The sequence below is a fragment of the Microcebus murinus genome, chromosome 10 (genome assembly GCF_040939455.1).
Source record: "Microcebus murinus isolate Inina chromosome 10, M.murinus_Inina_mat1.0, whole genome shotgun sequence".
NCBI lineage: Eukaryota > Metazoa > Chordata > Mammalia > Primates > Cheirogaleidae > Microcebus > Microcebus murinus.
The window spans coordinates 75,376,008-75,397,069 of NC_134113.1; the positions used below are offsets into that span (position 1 = coordinate 75,376,008).

The window sequence follows — 21,062 nt, forward strand, 5'->3', positions numbered from 1 at the left end:
TACTGTCAGCAAAGAAAGCTATCTTTTCAGTAACTTATCTAGCAAAAGGTTTGTCTCGTTTCCTATTCTATATATACTACAAGAAGCAATATCAAAGAACCTGGGCCTCACCATACAAGAAAAACAAAGCTGTTCCCCCTTTTATAAGAAAAAAAAAAAAAACCTAAACATTTATTTTATAGGCATACTTTAAAAAAACAGTTATTACTTAAAGTTTTAAGAACATAAAAGAATGGCAGGATGAGGACTGAAATTTACTGAGAATTCTTTGTCATCATTATTTTTGTTACAATTGTTACGATACACCTGCATCCATTTAGACCATTATTTCTGAGGACTTAATTTTACACTGACTACCAGATGAAAATCATTAGTTCAGTCTTCACGTAGCAGACCATGAGTATGTGTTTCCTAGGTCAGGCCACTGGTTACATTTGTAATTTTCAAGGCAAGGTTGTGGATTATCCACTGCGTTTGTATTGCCATTGAGATCCTTCACATGAGCAGCGCAGGTACATGGAATTTTCCTTACTTGTTTTTGCATGGTTCTTATTCATAATGGCGATTTGTCTCCTGGACAGAATATATAGTTGCTGAGTTTCTTAGGCTTGTATTATAGTTGCTATCTAATTATAAAGTTGATAATTACATATAATCCTGGGGAAATCTTGGTACATAGCCATAAAAATGGGGATAATAATAGCCTCTAGGGACCAGAGCAAATGACCGCCTGAGAGTTTGTCCAGCTCTGAAATCCATGAATGTGTGAATTTGATTATGGTTCAGCCTACTGTGGCAGAGTTTTGTAGTTTCAATGTATTTCAACCCAATACCCATTTTTATCATTTGCAAATATATCTTATTACTTCTCCATCTGTAGGAGAAAACCCTAGGATAGCCCTTCCTATATTAGCCACAGGGAAATTGGTTATATTCCAATTTCTAGCTGGAAAACTCTGCCACTGGCAGAATTCTCAGTGACATCATTCTTCTATTTAAATTCTTTCCACCAAGCCATTTGTAGAATATGTTCTAGTAAAAATGTAAACATAAGCAGAAAAGAGCATCCCTTAAAAATCTCTAATCAAAGCCACAGCCAACTCTCTGTTGTTTTCTCTACAGATTATTTGGAATCTACAGGTCCCCACTTGTATTGTTACCCTGGATCCAATGCAGCCGGAATAGACTGGAATAAGACTGATGAGATTTGGGTCAAGTATCTGAAAGTCTGGGTGTGGATCCAAAAGCATTCAATTATTACCTTTAAATGATTTGGCTCCATTCACTGTTGCATTATTCATAAGAGTCCTTTAGGCTCTTAATCTGGGTTATTTTGAATTGACTGCACTGCATAAAGATCTTTGGCTCTAGATAGGACTGGCCATTGCTTCATTGTGTGAGATAAACACTTGGATGTCAGTCATTCTTGTTTAACCCAGGTGATGAAGGCTAGGAGGTCAGCATTGCAAAATTAAATTCACTGGTAGTTTATTAAAGAATACTAAGTCAGCCAATAATTTCTGCCTCCTCCACAAGCAAACATATCACTTTTTCCTCTGTAAAAGTATTCAGATGATTTATGTAAAGTTTCCTTTTCTTGCCCTTTTTCCCATTACATTGTTGTGTGTTCACATTGCCCAAGTGAACACAGAGCAGCTAAGGCAGAATCAAAACAGGAACACAGCCTAAGTGATTACACACTGGATTCAATATCTGGGGCAAAGGGAACACATTTAGATTTTGGTAGATTAGATTCTATAGCATCATTTCCTCAGCCTCTGTTGTAAGTCACTGTATGATTTCAACTTTTTGTCCAAATATCATGACAGTTGTTAATATGAGCATGACAGTTTCAGTTATAGCTCTTATTTCATTTTCTTCTAGAAGGTGTTTTCAGTGGTTGATCTAAACTTCATTTTCTCTAAATAAAAATGATGTGGGTTCCCCCCCCCCCCAAAGAGCTTTTTCTTTTCCAGGTTGAAAAAAAAATAATGCAAACTAAATAAAAATGTTCAAAATGTTGTCTTTGCCACTAGCAAATTACCTGTCTGCTTTTGTGCTTCTCATTCAAACTCAGCTGGAATTCAGAAAACTGGACTATCACAGGCAGGCGTCCTCAAACTACGGCCCGCGGGCCACACGTGGGCCCATTTGCTTTTTTACTTCAAAATAAGATATGTGCAGTGTGCATAGAAATTTGTTCATAGTTTCTTTAAAACTATAGTCCGGCCCTCCAATAATCTGAGGGACAGTGAACTGGCCCCCTGTTTAAAAAGTTTGAGGACCCCTGATCACAGGGCTTAGTGGCAGGCCAGTAGCTACACCACAGTTGGGAAACTAAGAAAAACAAATGAACACCTTGCCTTATTACAAATGATTATGTTTTGCAATTACTGAAAAACAAGTATCTTTTCTCTACTAGAAATTCAATCTTTACTTTAAACAAAGTTGCTAAGCATTTCCCCAAAACTTTCAGATGAAGAAAGAGCAACTTGGGGAGCTTAAAATTAAAATTTGATATTGAAGATCTTAAGACATGACCTCCTATGTTTAGTGCTTTTGAGAACTCATCTAACAAGTAAAAAGTTTTATAAAACTATAGGAGCGCAATTATTTAAAATTTCCAACCTTTAAAGTTTCATTCAACTGTGGTCACCTAGTTTGTTACCCTTGATATTAAATTTGAGTATTTTATTTTTCAATTTTTACGCTAGCCTTTTTATAAGATGAATACTAAATTATTACAAATATTAGTTTGAATTATTTTCTATTAATTTCTTTCTGAGCCTGTTCTTTAGAAATTAACTTTTGAAACATCTAGACATGCACCAATCAGGATGCCTCAGAGGGCTCAGTCCATCAGTGAACACCTACTCTCAGGCCCCAGAAGTGAGCTGACCAAGAGTACCATCAGGGTAACCCGACACTTGCCAACAGTAAAAGGTCCGTCATGTACCGTCACCGTGTCATAAATCTCAGTAATTTCTGTCAACAGAGGCGAGGGTTCATCTAATTGCACTCTCTCCTTTTATGGAACAAGAACCAAAGTTCAGCAACTCCCAATCAGCATCTGGTTCAAGTCAGGACAAACTATACAGGAAAGACTTCCCTGCCATCTGTGTTTACTTTTGACTCGCACGTTATCAAGATCCCACCTTCTGGTACTTTCTAGAATCCTGCATAAAGAAACCATTTGTATATCATCTATGATAATAAAATAATAAAAATAAATATGCACGTTTATTTTGACTACACTTTTTATGTATGATGCACCATCTCTCCAAGAATTTCATACTGCTCAGTGATAATGAGGAGTTTTTTTTCACAATTCCCATCACTATCCTTAAAGTTCTTGTTCCCCACATAAGGTTTAACAGTTAGTGCTCTGATAATATCTCCAGTTATCAAAGCAACGAGTTATGGTCACATTTTCATCTAAAGCAAACTTCCTTATTGAGGAAGGCAAAAATGTCAACGTAGAAGAAACTGACTCAATAATGCACGAAATTAAGTGTCAGGATAATGCATGAGCTATTGTTTGATTGTAGTATTTATATGACAACTTTGTGGAATGATTACTTAATCAGAAGAGCTAGTGTAAATCACCTCTGGGTGACATTCAACCATAGAAAGAAAAGTGATATAGAATGATGAGGGAAGAAGTGAAGGACATAAAAATAAGGGCATGTGTGGGAAGCTCATTTATTTGTTAGTGAAATGAAATGTCTGAATATATGCAGGATCTGAGAGGAATCAAAAACAAAGAAGAGAATGAAAATAAGTAGAACTGAGGTTCTGAAGAAGTTCAGAGGGAATACACTTTTAGAAAAGGTAGAGGGGTCAGCCTTGAATGGGGAAGGTCATTTCATCCTCTAAAAACAAGGAAAAGAGGGAAGGGTGGGTGTGGGGGTAAGATACATTTATAGGTTGGAGCAGAACCTGAGACAGATCTCTGGTCACTTTTCTTTTGGAGTATGAGGCAAGATCATATTTTGTCAGTTAAAGAGCTGTGAGTAAAGGAAGGGGCTCCTCAATATTTGTAACAACTGCTCCGGATAAGAAAGAAAACACTCTAGAAACCAGCAAAGAAGCTGAAAGCAGCAGAGTGTCCAGCTGAAGATAAAGGAGGGATGGTACGGTCCCTATTTCACACAGATACTTACTTGGTTTTCTCCAGCAACACCTGACTGCCTGTAAGGTGTTGGAGCAGGGAGAATGGGTGTTGACAGACCCAAATTTGGGGACAGCGTAGGAGTAGAGGGAGCTCGAAGGGAAGCAGTTAAAGGAATGGACCTAGCCTGCAGAGAAGGAAGCAAGATCAGAAGGAAGCTCACAGAGCATAAGAAGGGGTGGGGCGTGTGTGTGTGTGTGTGTGTGTGTGCGTGCGCGCACACGTACGTGTTGTGGGGAGTCAAATGAACGAAGATCTTGCTGAACTGGAACCATAGCTATAGGGAGAGAAAGAAACTAAGAGAGCTGCAAGTAAAAAAAAAAAAAACAAAAAGTCACTGTCCCAGAGTGAACTGACAGATTTAGCAATTTCAGATATAGCAGTCTGAAGCAATGTCAAAGCCCAAGGACTTGCCTTAGAAGTAGGTTTCTAAAAACTGGGTACTTTAGTGCTTAAAATGAAAACCAATGAAAGTGTGAGGTCAAGGTGCTAGAGTGCTGAATGTTCATCCACATTGACTTTGAAGTTAAAAATACTCTCAGACGTTGGAAAGGAGTGGACATATGTGAACCACAGATTTAATAAATAATCTAGAGGTGACAGGTAACAGCAACAAGGACTGACAGAAGCTACAGGACTTGCAAAAGAGAAGAGACAAGCCTTTCTTTTGGTTAGAAAATAGAGGTCTGCATTAGCAACACAGAAAGGCAGGATAACACTTGGACCACCTCACAGGATTATTCTGGGACTCAAGTAAAATGATGGATGTAAAAGTCCTCCAAAGAGTATAATGTATAATTAACATTATTATGTATACAACTATATGTTTATATATATTAAAGCCTATCAGGCTGGGTACAGTGGCTCACGCCTGTAATCCTAGCACTCTGGGAGGCTGAGGCTGGTGGACAGATCAAGGTCAGGAGTTCGAAACCAGCCTGAGCAAAAGCGAGACCCCGTCTCTACTAAAAATAGAAAGAAATTGGCCAACTAATATATGTAGAAAAAACTAGCTGGGCAAGGTGGCGCATGCCTGTAGTCCCAATTACTTGGGAGGCTGAGGCAGGAGGATTGCTTGAGACCAGGAGTTTGAGGTTGCTGTGAGCTAGGCTGACGCCATGGCACGCTAGCCCAGGCAACAAAGTGAGACTCTGTCTCAATAAACAAAAATAAATAAATAAATAAATAAATAATATATTAAAGCCTATCTACACACCTAAGACCTTATCAATCTTATATGCTATCAATATCACTTATTAATGTCAACAACTCTTGCAATGCCTCACATTTTACATTAAGTTCTTAAAGTATTTCAAGCACACATTTTAGTATTTTCTCACAAAAAAGCCTAGGAGATAAATAGTGTAGGTGTTATTATTCTCAGACGAGGAAACTGAAAAACAGAGACATTTAGCGATTTGGCTAAGGGCAATATCAGAGATGGAGCCAAGACTTAAATTTTGATGAGAAAAAGTCAGGTTCTTCTGCCTGCCATGGGTGATGAGGCAGCGTTTCACCAGGTGTTCATTTGCTTCCTGTTTTTCCTACGTCACAACATCTAGGGCACTTGTACACCTGATAACTCTCTGTCCCATGATTTTTTTTTCTAATATTCATATTAGAATATTAGAACTCTGGGAGCTCAAAAGTATTCAATTTGCAATGAGACTGTAGCCTCTACAGCTAATTTCCTCTTCAAGGGTCCAAATGTTTACCTATTGGTAAAATTATCTTCCAAACTGTTTCTTGGTAATAAAGACAAACCCACAGTTCTGTTCCTGAGAAATCTGTTCATCAGAAATGAACATAGAATCCTTTTTTTATTGATTTTCAGAAAAATATGATGCTACTTTTAACACAAACATGCCTACTATATGTTTAGAAAACAGCAGTGTTTCAATACCAAGGGCATTCCGTAGGTTAGCTCTTAAAGCAGATTTTTGAGTTGGAAGTTTCTCTCTTAACTGAAGTTATGCTTCAATAATGACTGTATTTTTATGTTAATGCTTGCCTAATGATTATATTTTAAACTTCATGGGCCTCAATTTCCTCATCTGTATAACATATGGATCCCCAGGATTGATGCGATAGTGTTTGTAAAGTGCCTCACACAATGTCTTACTATTTATTGAAAGCTTCACAAGTGCAAGGGTGATTTCAATCAGCCCTCATTTGTTATTCTGCATTTAATCGTTAGAGTATTTCCTTCCTTTGTGTGAAATCTGTCACTAGGGTGATACCCACAAGAGGAAACAGACCATTGCAAACTTGAGCCTGAAACCACAGTCTAACTTAGGAGAAGTTCGTAAACTAATTACCGAAAACATGAAGCAGACAGGGAGTGATCTCTTTAAGCAATTTACAAAGAGAAAATATTTGGTAGATTCACCTACATTAACAGTGAGAACGTCTGTCCTTCAAGAAAACACCAAAGAGGAAGTGAAAAGACAGTCACAGACTGGAGCATATATCATAACCCAATAGCATGAGTCATGATTCATATCTGTATGACACTGGGCAACAGCAGGTAAACAGTCTTTAACAAGTACTGCTTTTACTTAGGAAAGGTACATTTTTTTTTTTAGTTGTCTGTTTCAGTACTTCTCTAACATCTCTCTCTGCATCTCAGTTCATGCACAATTAGAGCCTCACCATACAAGCACATGAATGAATACCTGTCAAAAAGGTCGTGCATCTAGAACAGGGTTCCTCAGCAGCCTGTGTCTGTTCTGCTGCCCAGCTCAAGGCTTAGAGCTGGAGCTCCTTTCAGCCTCCTCTCATTCTCCCCTCTTCTGGCCTCTACCCAAGAGTGCACATATATCCTCTCCTCCTCGCCCCTCCCTGCAGTGCTAGCAGGGTGAATGCCAAGGGGCTGCAGGTGGTGGATGGCCAGTACGATACCAATGTTACGCTGTGAGGGAGGTAGAAACCAGACCTGCTGGGGCCAAGGGTCATGCTGGGGAATGGGTGAGGGTAGAGGAAAATAAAAGAAGAGGGAGAGGAAGCTAGCCTCAATCCAGGAGTTTTGAAGTTAAATTTCCCTTTGGAGCAGAAACTAATGTCTGTTGGGGGCACTGGAAACAAGCAAAATGGCAGCAGGTGCCAGGAGTGAAAGTGAACCCAGCTGTACTCTCAGGGACTAATTTGCCTCATCAAGGCCCCGTGCCTGCCTCAGCGTAAGAATGGGAAAGAGGCCTAAATCGGCACAGCCTGCAATTCCTAACCGCTCTTCCTAAATTAAGCTTGGTGCCATAGATTCTGAACATGCTGAATGGCCTTAATAATAAGGGAAACACTTGCATAGCACTTTGTCATGTGTCAAGCACTGTCCTAAGCACATGACACACACAAACTCATTTGCTTATCAATACAACCCCTTAGAGCAGCAGTCCCCAACTTTTTGGCACCAGGGACTGGTTTCAGAGAAGATAATTTTTCCACCCAGGGACAGGGGCGGGTGAAGGGGTAAGGGGGACAGGAGGGAGTTGGGTGAGAACTCAGGCACTGATGCAAACCCCAGTTCCTAACAGGCTACATGGCTGGGACCACAGCCTTGGACCGTATCTATTATTAGATTGAACCATATGAAATTACCAACGTTCAACCATTTTGACCTACAAATGGCAACTATGAGTGGTTCAACCTGCATTTTGTCTGCATTTTACAGATGCAGAACACTTAAGTAACTTTGCTAGGAAGTGGCAAACCTCAGTCCAGGCTACTGGGCTCCCGTTTCTGTGGTCATTACTAACCACTGAAATATCTGCCTCTGTACCATATTGAATTAAAATGGCAGAAATGGTCTCTTCCAACCTAAAAATTATATCCATGAATCTGTGCTTTACCATTCCCAGTCTCCACACACCAATTTCTTCTTGACTTATCTATTTCATTTGAAATGGTATCACTGCTCACTCAGTCCACTCACTGGAAATCTCACAATGGACTTTGATTTCTTACTTTACTTACTTTCTTACTTTTGGATTCAACCACCAGAATCCAAACCATATTTACTAAAGCTATCTCAGCAGGAGCTGCAGAATCACAGGGCATGAGAGCTGAAAGGAACTTTAGAGATAATTTAGTCATTTTTTTCTAATGCAGACATGGTCACTTAGCGAGCTGGTAGCACCATCAGGACAAGAGCCTGTACTCCTGAGTTCTGGTCACTGCTCTTCTCCATCCACCTCAGCTCTCATGGTGGACAAATGCCATAGGTGACACCTCTTTGCTTCTCTGGAACATCAGGACCAACTGTGATACCCTAACCTTCATACATGATAATAGCTTGATTCACTAAATGCTTACTCTGTTCCAATCGCTCTTCTAAACAAAAGTGAATCAGCACAACTCCCCTATGGTACTTACTATTATAAACCCCCTTTACCAAATAGGAAACTACAGCACAGAGAGATTAAAGTGGTTTACCTAAGGTCACACATTTTGTAGCCTAGCTCTAGAGGCCATGCCCTAGATCACCCGGCCATACATCCTTCATCCCAACCTACCTTTCATTGGGCAAGCCTCAGACTTGTTTGCTTTGGGAAGTGGTTCCCAATTCTCCTCTCTTTCTGGGCTGAGTTGAACATCCTATCTGCCAAACTCTCAGAGCTTCCATTCACATCACATTTATGTAATTAACTACTTATTTGTCTGTTGTCTCCACTGGATTGTAAATGATTTGAGGGCGGTAACTGGGTGTTACTCTTCTTAGTATGCACAGGATTTGATACAATACCTGACACAGTAATCCCTGGATAAATACTTGTTGAATGAATGTATGAAACAATGAAAGGCACCTAGCTAATCTCCCTGTCTTCAATCTCTCTCCTTATTCCAATGATCTTAAAGTAAGCTGGGGAAATATGTGAGACATTTCATGTGTGCGGGCAACTGAGACAGGTGAGTCCTTCATTTGTCTTCCTTAGTAACCAAATATAAGCCTTCTGTTTATTACTCTGCAAATGTTTGGTCATGAACTTTTCACACTATTAACACAGTAATTTTTTTTCACCCATAGTCACTGTATCTAGGATCCAAATTAGTTTTAAATATTATGTTTTGATTTTTGAGAGTGAAATATTTCCAAGAGGATGCATTCATTTGTTTTATTTTGCCTAACACGTTAGAATAGAAATTAGGTTCTTTCAAACAGGTTACATAAGTATTTGACCTTAACACTGAGCATCCTAGACAATTCATAGTCACAATGGACTTCAGAAATCTTTACAGTGATATGTTTCAAATGACTTTATGGTTATTTAAGTGTTAGCTCTAACTGAGGTGTCCAGAGTGCTATTGTGTCCCGATTTAAAATCATATGCAAAAATCTAATAAATGATGTTGAATTGACTGGGAAAATATATTTTTATTTCTTGCATTGTATAAAAAATTAATTCTGATGGATATTATATCTTAGGATAAAAGGCAAAACAATAAAGATTTTATTTATTTATAATCCTCCTGACTTATGAGTAAGCAAAAAAACCCCACTAACTATAGAAGAAGAAGAAGAAGAAATTGAACTCTATTAAAATTAAGACTTTGTTTCCATCAAAAGAAAAAATTAAGACAGTAAAAAGGCAAGCTATAGATTGGGAGAAGACATTCACAAAACAAAGGAATTATGATAGGCAAATGGGCAAAAACGTGGGCACTTCACAACAGAATTTATTCAAGGGGATGATAAATATATGAAAATGTGCTCTATCTTTTCAGTCATCAGAGAAGGTACAAATAAAACCACTGTGCCATATAACTACTGTCTCACCAAAACGACTAAAATGAAAATGACAGAAAATAGGATATATTGACAAGCATGTGGAATGAGGGGAATTCTTGACTACTCTGCTGGGAGTAGACACTGAACAATCACTTTGGAAAACTCTTTGGCATATTTTATTAAAGCTCTCTACATAGATTAATTTCACACCTAGATATGCCCAACAGAAATGTGTACATATGTTCAACAAAAGACATCCACAAGAATGTTAACAGCAGCTCTGTTCCTAAGAACGTTGCAGTCTTCATCAACAGTAGAATGGATAAAGTGTGGTATAGTCACATGATGGAGTACCATACAGCAATGAGAAGGAATAATCAACAAATACACACACAATCTGGATGAATCTTGCAAACATACTGTTGAGCAAAGAAGCTAGGCACAAAAATGTGTATACTACATGATTTCATTTATATAAATTCCAAAAGCTGGTGAAGCCAATCTATGCTTGAGTTTAGCTAATCTATGACTTAGAAGTCAGGTTACACTGGGGAGCAAGTGACTGGCCAGGAGCATGAAGGGAGATTATAGGGGGCCAGTGATGTTTCTTCCTCTCTTTTTTGACCTAGAAGCTAGAATCTGAGAGATGCTTGAGTGTGTTAAACTTAGAGCATTTATGATATATTTGCTTTTACGCAGGTATCTTATACTTAATAAATAATAAAAATCACACGCAAAAGAAATTCTTGGTGAAGTCAGTAGTCATTTCTTACATTCATTATTAATCCATACCTAAAATATATGTTGTTTTTTTTTTTAGCACAAAGTACTTTATATTATAGATAGTTTCATCACCATATTCCATTGTGATAAGGAAGAGTCAAATATTAGTTTCCTGGTTGTAATGGGTTGAACTGTGTCCCTCCCCACCCCACCCCCACCCTGCCAAATTTTTATACTGAAGTCCTAAACACCAACCAGAAGCTCAGTCCGTGACCTTATTCGGAAATATGATCACTGCAGATATAATAGCTAAGATGAGGTCACACTGGAATAGGGTGTGTCGGTAATCCAATATGAAGGGTGCCTTTATAAAAAGAGGAAATTTGGACACAGAGACATGCAAAGGAGGAGGAGGACGTGAAGGCACAGGGAGAGGACAGCCATCTACAAGCCAAGAAAGAGACATCTGGAACATATCTTTCCCTCCAACCCTGCCAATGCCTTGATCTCAGACATCTAGGCTAAAAAACTGCAAGAAGATACATTTTCCTTTGTTTAAGGCACCCAGTTTGTGGAACTTTGTTATAGCAGCCCCAGCTAATGAATACATTGGGAAGACGGACAAGTTAAGTAACTTGCCTATGAACTCCCAGCCGGATAGTCAGAAGTGAAGGTAACATTTGAGGCTTTTCTGCACTGGGAAAACCCACCTCCCCACACTCCACCTGAATTGGCATCTCACACACTTGGCCAGGCTGCCATAGGAAGTGGGAAACAATGGAAGTTGTTCTGAAGGGAATGGCATGATCCTTCCTCTGTTTTGGAACCAGGGAATGTAAAATCCTAAGCATCCAAACAGCTCTATGGATCCTGTGAGGAAGCCTCAGAAGGGATGTTTCCCCACCCTGCCAGGGGCCAGATCTGGAGTACTTCAAGGAGCTAAAACGGCTGGGTCCATTGTTCCTACAGCCGTGGCTTCCCATCTTGTTTTGGACATGACCTCTGTGAGAATCTGTTGAAAGCTATAAATGCTCTCATCAGACAAATGCCATACCCATTCAGATTAGGAGTATAAGTAAGGATTTTTAGGGCAGAGGACTGCTTTTTAATATTGCCTCCAGAAATAAAGATGGATAGCTGAAGATAATGGGTTTTCCACCTGTCATCTTAGAGGAAGTCAGCAGCTAACTGCCAACCCTATGGCAAGACTCAAAGGTATCATTCTGGAAGCCTCTTCACAACTTCTTCACAGTGGTTACATTTGCTCTTCCCCTCACACTTTTTTCCTCAGTAATTAGCAGGTAAATATTTAAAACACAAAGAGATTGTGTGTCTGTAGAAAAAAAGGAAAGGGACAGTGGAGGATACAAGCTATCCCTTATGCACATTTGGGTAAAGAGAAGACCTGGGAGAGAAAGAATAACTAAGAGGAGGGGAGCACAGGCTAATTAATCACCGGGACTTGTGATGAATAAAGGAGAACATTGTTTTCTTGGGAAGAATTATCATTATCTTCTGTATGGAATTTTTGATATTTCATGTGAACTCCATTTCCCATCACACCCTTATCGGTGTTAACTGCTGTGTGCTATGGGAAGTCAAGTTACTGAATGGGGCTGTTTAGAAGAGGGAAGAAGGGTAAATAAAGATACACAAACATTTTGTATTTATACACTGGGGGTTGTTACTCAAAGATTTCACACACTTCTAGGTTGTCAATGGTCAAATATTGCTCAAAGAGTAGAGGGTACCAAGTCTAAGGCAGGTACTATAACTTGTTCCCCATTATATATGCAAAGCTAACCATCCTCTCTGGCATATGGTAAACACTCAATAAATAATATGAATGAATATATAAATGAATGGAATAGAATGGTCATGAGATGTGCTGCCATAAAATTTGATACTAGCCTAGATGCACCCATTAAATAGATATGGGACATGTCACTTTATGTCTTTGGGATCAGCTTTCCTATAAAAGGAGAGAATTGGACCAAATGTAGATATGGTACTCAAACATTCTACGATTTAGAGTGTGAATATGCTTAGTTAAGACAAAGCTATTTGTAGTCACCACTATGTATTGTAGACAAGATAGTGTGATATATGTCAACAGATATAGTATGTCTAGGAGTTCAGGGAAGTCTAATTTGAGAAAATTTTGCTCTGCCCTAAAAGAAACTGAGACCTAAATTTACCTAAAGTGCAATCCTGTGATCAGCAATGCACTCAGCAGCACTTGCATAACTACTGCCTTGGGCAGAGCTGGACCAAAATAGTAGGAGGAAAAGAAGGAAAAGAAGCAATGTGTCACAGTTCTATTAAGGAGAAACTTTTGGCAAGTACAAGTTGCTGAAAAAGAAGCAAACTGCTCATTTGGATGAGAGAAATTAATTTTTTCAAGCCATCAAAGATTTGTGCAGCTTTGAGAATAGGTTGATAAGTGTTTCTCAATGCCCTGAAAGCTCTTTGGTAAGACAACACATGTCCATGGTTTAGAGTATGTGCTTAGCTTCAGGGCAGGTATGTCCTAAAGGTCCTGTGTAAATAAAACGCAATTGAAAGAAGATTCAATTCAGAATAAGACCATAGTTACAGTGCAAAAGAAATAAAAATACAGACTGACATAAAGTTGACTTTATGAATATTTATTAATATGTATCAGAAACAAATATTAACTTACGTGGACAGTTTCTCTTAAGATTTAGAAAAGTAGCTCTTGGTTTTTTATTAAGTGAACATTGTCCATCTTTAAGATGCTTTTATTACTGGCTAAAACTATGTTACTGCTATCCACATAACTTTTAGTATTAAATATCCTTTACTGAAAATAATAAGGAACAAATCTTTAATATATGCACATACACTGAATTGTTACAGCTTTTAAAATTCAGTCAGTCCAATTCTCTGGGCAGATTCCTTTGGTCTCTTGACAGTACTGTGCATTGGTGGACCTAACTCAGCGTAAAGTGTTTAAGTAGCTTCGAGTATTGTTGAGACCAGACACATAATGGTCTTCCTAATGTCTAAGGATCTTGCTCTGAAGAATACCCGGGGTTTTTGCTGACTTTTGTGGAATGTTTCTTCTCAATCGCCTGTGATAAATAGTGCACTATTTTTCTAAAATGACCTAAAACGTGGAGTGTTTTCACAATGACTTTTTCTCATTTCTTGGCTCAGGAAATATTATTCTTGCCTCCTGTGGTCATCCTGTTCTTTACCAGTGAATACTACTGACCCAACAAACTCTTCAGCTGAGGCAGAAGGATGAGTAAGTGGGTTGGAGAGGCTGAATTTTTGCCTTTTCTACACAAATTCACAGGGAAGGGTATTTGCTTTCCCTTCCTCCCTTCAAGTGTGTACTTTGATGTTTTGGGGCCATCTCCGGAGAAACCTGGGAAGTTAAAAGGCCTTAAAAGCAAGATAATAGCATGTCCAAAAGCCATAGAGGATACATATCATCAACTGCAGCTTGAAAATGCTTTTTCTGGACTGCAGAGGTTAAGGATACAAAATTATCTAGGATTTTTAAATAAACTATAAAACAATAAACCAATGTTATTCTTAGTATTTGACAACTATAGTAAGACTAATTTTTTTCACTGTTTTCTTAATCACATTGTTGGCTACACAAAAAAATATATAAAGTTCCTTCCTTAAATACAGGTGCTGAGTAAAGTGGGAAAATGACTATGGACTGGAAATGTCACCGGAAACCAGTTCTCTTTTTAAAGCTAGGTCTCTCATGGAAATATCCTAATGACTCTGATGAGCAATGAATGAGCCCCATATCCCATCCTATTTGAGCCCACAAAACAGTCCCATCTGAAAAGGTTTCATGACAGCAGTGACAGGGCTAAGCATCAAGAATTGAGTGTCTTATTTTCGGATTCTACATCCCATAGAAATACCTGGACCAGCTGTTCCAAAATTTTGCACCTATGCTGGGCTGGCTACTTGTGAAACATCTGGAGATCCTGGTTCAGTAGGTGTGGGGTGGGGGACAAAGAAAAGTGTATTTCTGTCACCCCAAATTAAGACTATCACCCTTTTAAACCATCCCTCTTCACACAGACGCAAGTGTGCATTCACAAAAGATACATTTGCCTCATTAATGAAGTAAAAATCAGAGGTAACTACTCACAGGAAATCCATTCTGCTCAGAGGTAGCAGGATAAAAAAGCTAAATAATACTAGATTTAGCTATGTCCTCTACTTGTTGAGGCTGTAGTTGTATTTATCAGAGTACTCATGCTTTATATAGAAGTTCAAATGTTTGCATAACATTTAAAAGCTACCACCTTCAAGATTATCTTCCGCTCTTCAGATGGGCATGTAACAGTAGCCACACTAATCATCAACAAAAACTGGCATTTTTTTGTGACTCCAATGACAATGTTTTATTTGTTAAATTAATATTATTTTCAATCAACAAATCAGAATTACATTTATGGGGTACAACGCAATTTGATATGTGTATATAATGTGGGATGATTAAATCAAGCTAATTATTATATCCATCCCCTCACTTACTTTTTTTTTTTTTTTTTTTTTGAGACAGAGTCTGGCTCTGTTGCCCAGGCTAGAGTGAGTGCCGTGGCGTCAGCCTAGCTCACAGCAACCTCAAACTCCTGGGCTCAAGCAATCCTCCTGCCTCAGCCTCCCAAGTAGCTGGGACTACAGGCATGCGCCACCATGCCCGGCTAATTTTTTATATATATATATATATGTATATGTGTGTATATATATACATTAGTTGGCCAATTAATTTCTTTCTATTTATAGTAGAGACGGGGCCTCGCTCTTGCTCAGGCTGGTTTCGAACTCCTGACCTCGAGCAATCCACCCATCTTGGCCTCCCAGAGTGCTAGGATTACAGGCGTGAGCCACTGCACCTGTCCTCTCACTTACTATTTTTGTGGGGAGACATTTGAAATGCACTTAGTAATTTTGAAGTATACAGTATACTATTATTTACAATAGTCACCCAGCTGTGCAACAGATCTCAAAACCTATTCCTTCCACCTAACTGAAACTTTGCACCCTTCAGCCAACAGCTTCCCTAGTCCCTTCAACTTCTGGTAACCACCATTCTATTAAATACCTTCTATGAGTTCAACTTTTTTTAGATTCCACTTATAATTGAGATCATGTGGTATTTATCTTTTCTGCCTGAATGCCAATAATGTTTGAGGAGCTACTAGGAAGTCAATTTACCTATTTTATTTCTACCCTCTAATATATAAAACAAATGAAAAACAACAAAAAAACTTAGGATTACCTGTGGCTGGTGAGTTTAATAGCCTAGAGCAGGGGTCGGCAAACATTTTCTGTAAAAGGCCAGATGGTAAATATATTAGGGTTCAGAGGTCACAATAAGTCATTGGTTAGAGCCCTAGAGCAGCCACAGACAATATGACTAGATGAATGACGTTTGCTGATTTCTGATAAAACTTTAGTTACAGACACTGAAATCTGGATTTCATATAATTTTCCCATGTCACAGAATATTATTCTCTTTCCGATTTTTTTTTCCCCAACCATTTAAAAACATAAGAACCATTCTTAGTTTAAGAGATATACCAAAAGGCAGGGGCCAGATTTGACCCTTGGATGCCGACCCCTGGGCTAGAGCACAGAGCTGACTAAGCCAATGGAAAGAGTCCACAGCTGTGTGAACCCATTTCTTCTGTTACACTCTGTTGCATGGTTCTCTGGTTGTAGGTAGCATTCCTGCCACCAGCCTACCAACGTGTAAACAAACATGCACGGGAACCAGGAAAGAGGATGTGTAAGACGCACTGCAAAATCACTGTTCCTACATGGAAGGGAAAATGCATTCGTGTAGGCAATAGGTTTCTTAGGCCAAACTAAGAAGAACGCCGCAGAGGTTTCTCTGGCCCGGCTCCTCGGCTAGCTGGCCTTCTGGGGAGGCGTGAGTTAGCATACTTGTGTAACCAAGGCGTTATCTCCTCATATGTGAACCCAGCGGATCACACTTTCCCATGGCATGCTGCCACTATCGTTCAGAGCCACGTATAACCGCTCGCCCTGATCTCGGCCATGCTTTTCGCCGCCGCTGTATCCACCCCCCCTGACAATAAAGAGCATCTCACCTGCCTGCTGCCACTCTTCGCCTTTTCTTCCAATTTCTGAAGCCTGTGCGGGAGCACACGCTAGCCACAGGGCTTCCTCCTCACACTACAGATGCCCTGGGTAGTCACACGGTGCTGCCCGGCAGGGGAGAGCTTACAAACATCAGATAAGGTCCAGATCTCCCACGGAACATGACAGGCCCTGTAACGTCTTCCCTACTATTTGTGCTTCAGGTTCCTTAAGGGCAAAATCTAGCCTGGACATATTGTACCTTACTGAGATCCTGCACAGCCTTGCCAAAAAGGTAAAAATTAACAACATAAATTTTGCTTTTACTCAGACTGCAGATCTTGTTTGTGAATGAATCTTAACCATACAGCAGAAATGGTTTCACCATTAACTTAATGCCTATTAACAAGGTCAATTCCAGGCTCCTGCTCTTCCCCAACTAAATAGCACTAAAGAGATGAGAGAAGCTTATGGTTAATAGAGAGCTGCAGATGTTAAAAGGTTTAATCTATTAATATAGGGCAGCATTTCCCAAAGCGCATTATGCTAAATGCTGACTCTGTTAGATGTTCCACCGGAAAAGCATTTCAAGGTCAAATAAGTTTGGGAAATGTGGTATAAAATATCCCCCCTTTCTTGATGATTCTTAATATGCATCGGTATATTAAAGGCTCTGACAATTCCTTCAATAAAACTGCTTAACTAGGTTAAATCAAGTGTTTCTCAAAGTTATACGATCAGGAAAGCTTTCCTTTCCTTCCCTAACTTAACTGTTAAGATACCAAGAAACTAATAATCCACAGCCTACATTTTGGGCAACACTGCAGTAGCCAAGGCAGAAGAATGAAAAGGTTTTAAGCAGGGGAGTGAATTATGTTTTAGAACAATCACTTTGGGGAGGATCAGACCTTTCTCCCATAGTTTTTCTCATTTTAGGAAATTACACCCTATGCCATCCATGTACTGAAGTCAGGAAAACAGCAGCTACATCTGTTGTAGTGATAACCTTCTAAAAAATTATAAAAGGCAAGCGTGGTTTAAAAAAATAATTCAAATAGTTCAGAGGATAAAGCAAATATCTCCTGGCTCCTTTCTCTCACCCCTATCCCAGCAGCTGGTATACCTACCAGAGGTCTTAACTGGGGTTATTAGTTTTCGTTTTATTTTTCCTGTTCTTCTTATGGCAACTTCACATTGTATGCATGTGAGCCTATTGTTCTGAATTAGAGACATTCAGCAGTCACTATTAAAGGAATCCATTCTCACACTTCTTTCTGCTTTAACCACCTCCCAAATCCAGTCGATCACCACGCTCTATCAATCCAGCGTTCAAAACCTTTCTCAAGGCCGGGCGCGGTGGCTCACGCCTGTAATCCTAGCACTCTGGGAGGCCGAGGCGGGCGGATTGCTCGAGGTCAGGAGTTCGAAGCCAGCCTGAGCAAGAGCGAGACCCCTGTCTCTACTATAAATAGAAAGAAATTAATTGGCCAACTAATATATACAGAAAAAATTAGCCAGGCACGGTGGCGCATGCCTGTAGTCCCAGCTACTCAGGAAGCTGAGGCAGGAGGATCGCTTGAGCCCAGGAGTTTGAGGTTGCTGTGAGCTAGGCTGACGCCACGGCACTCACTCTAGCCTGGGCAACAAAGCGAGACCCTGTCTCAAAAAAAAACCAAAAAACCCTTTCTCAAGTCTGTGCACTTCTCTCCCTCTTCCTTGTCAGTACTCTGGCCTGCACTCTGTCCTAATTGGTCCTACTTCCAATCTGGTATCCCTGAGGTCCATTCTCCTTATCGTGTCCATAAAGATCTCCTTAAAATAGAAATTAGGCCAGTCTCTGCCTTAAAAGCCTTCAGTAGCTTCCTACTGAAATCAAATTCGAAATCTTTATCAAGACTTATGAAGCATGGCATGCGCAGCCACCTGCCCCCACTGCTGTCCAGTAACTCAGCGGGTTCCTCACCAAACTCTGGCCACATCGGTGCCTTCTTTCTGTCCCTTAAACACCTCCAGCTTTTTCTCTCCGTAGGGCCTTCCCGTGTACAATTTTTTCTGCCAAAATCGCTTTTTCCCCTTTTATTTTTGATCAAATTCTCTCGTATGTTCTTTCAAATATCAATTTCAATCATTTTTTCTCAAAGAGCCCTTCCCAGAGCCCCCAACTGAGTCAGCGCCCTTGTTTTTTTTCCCCATAGCGTTCTGTTCTTCACACTACTTCCTGAAATTTGCTATTATATGTTTATTTTGTAAGTGTAAGTTCCAAAAGGATAGGGAACACATCTGTTTTGTTCACCACCAAATGTGGGGAAAATTGGCAAGGTGTCTGGTCACAGAATGGGCTTAATAATTATTTATTACATGAATATAGCTAGCCAGTGGGAATTTCTCTTACAGGTTTATCTCTTGCTTTTTCCTTACCTAAAACATTAGCTCCATCCAGATTTTCCTTTTTCATACACTCATCACCCAAAGCTTCATTCATTAATCTCTAATAGGACCAAAACTTTAAGGGCCATCTCATAAACCTTTTCTCTTAGGCTTCCCTTAGCATTTCAGCGTATTTCATTCTCTTCTTGGAAACCCATTGCACTTCTTCTTTTTTTTTTTTTTTGAAACAGAGTCTTGCTTTGTTGCCCAGGCTAGAGTGAATGCCGTGGGGTCAGCCTAGCTCACAGCAACCTCAAACTCCTGGGCTCAAGTGATCCTCCTGCCTCAGCCTCCCAAGTAGCTGGGACTACAGGCATGCGCCACCATGCCCGGCTAATTTATATTTATATATATATATATATATATATTTTATATATATATATATATATATATTAGTTGGCCAACTAATTTCTTTCTATTTATAGTAGAGATGGGGTCTCGCTCTTGCTCAGGCTGGTTTTGAACTCCTGACCTCCAGCAATCCGCCTGCCTCTGCCTCCCAGAGTGCTAGGATTATAGGCGTGAGCCACCGCGCCCGGTCTATTTTCTGCACTATTCATTTGGTGTCCAATCTTCTATTGCCTTGTAACAACGTATTAGCTGTTGTAAATTAATGCCTTATAGTCACATATTTTGTCTTGCTAATGATGTCCGTAAGTTTACTGAACACAGGACCCAGTACTCTGCATCCTAACACACACGGCATGCCCCTGCACAGTGTACTTTCTGCACCCACCCCTGACCCTGTCCCCATTATAAGACCCTAATATGGGAATTTGATCCATTTCCTCTTATTCTATTTTCTTCCTCAAGGGTTCTGAGTGTGTTGCCATGATGCTGGGAAGGACATCTGGGATAAAGATAAGTTCTAAGGTCACAGAGAAGCAGCCCAGGGCAGAGTCTTGGGACAGAGGAGTTGGCCTGTTTTCTCGATTCCTCTTTAACAGGCACCTGAGTTACAAAAGGTGTCAAGGGGTACTTGCTAAGGAACTAGGTGTATTTTATATTTGATTGGGCATTTCCTAGAATATTTAGAAGGGTGACTTGATCAAGATTTTTGAACATGTGGATTTTTTAAATTAAACGAAACAAAAAGGTTACCTCCTCAAAAAGTTTTCAATTATTGGCTCAATTTCTCACTGTTTAATTTTTGGATGAATTAGACCTAAACATTAATTTAATTCAGGAAGTATCTTTGGGATCTGAGAAGTTATTCTGTACTTTTAGTTGCCCAGTTCCAATCTTGTCCAAATAATGATATTTAAGGAATATTTAAAATACTGAATACCTTAGCTACCTTTTGTTTTATTTTTATTTATTTTTTTACCAAAATGTAAGGGTTATAAAGCCTCTGTAACTCTTTAAATACTTTCAACCAACTTTCCTCAAGCTACTTCTGAAAAATGGTCTACAAAGTGTAAGCCTGTAACAATACCATCTTTGTAAGCATAGAACTATTGAAGAATAGTCAGTAGACATTTTTAGAATTATCTTTTTACTCGGAGATAATACAACTCTTAAGATAAGTATCGAAGAAGACATCATCTATCATTTATCTTGTCAATGGGGAAACTGAGATATAGAGAGGTTTAATGACTTGTCCAAGGGCACCTAAGTAAGCAGCAGTTGGATTCCAGGTTTGCGCTGGAGAACTCACCTTAAATGTAGGATTTCTATAAAACTACGCTGTTATATTTAGTAAGTACTAGTTCAAGGTTGTCAGTCTGGGCTCAGGACATAATTTGCAGGGCCCAGTGCAAAATGAAGATTCAGAGCCTCTTGACTGAAAATTATTTTTATTTTTTATTTGTTTTAAGACAGCGTCTCACTCTGTTGCCGGGGCTAGAGTGCCCTGGCGTCAGCCTAGCTCACAGCAACCTCAAACTCCTGGGCTCAAGCGATCCTCCTGCCTCA

General features: G+C 39.6%; 1 protein-coding gene across 3 annotated transcripts in view; it reads right to left on the bottom strand.

Annotated features, from left to right (window-relative positions):
• Positions 1 to 21,062, bottom strand: part of FAR2 (fatty acyl-CoA reductase 2) — a 150,998-nt gene that overhangs the window by 126,455 nt on the left and 3,481 nt on the right. The window contains exon 1 of one of the 3 annotated variants that reach the window (XM_076007531.1): positions 15,898 to 15,961. The exons of the other annotated variants lie outside the window; for them this stretch is intronic. The gene's annotated coding sequence lies outside the window, so the exon portion shown is untranslated. Of the gene's footprint in view, positions 1 to 15,897; positions 15,962 to 21,062 lie in introns of those variants that run through there. 3 annotated transcript variants of the gene reach the window in all.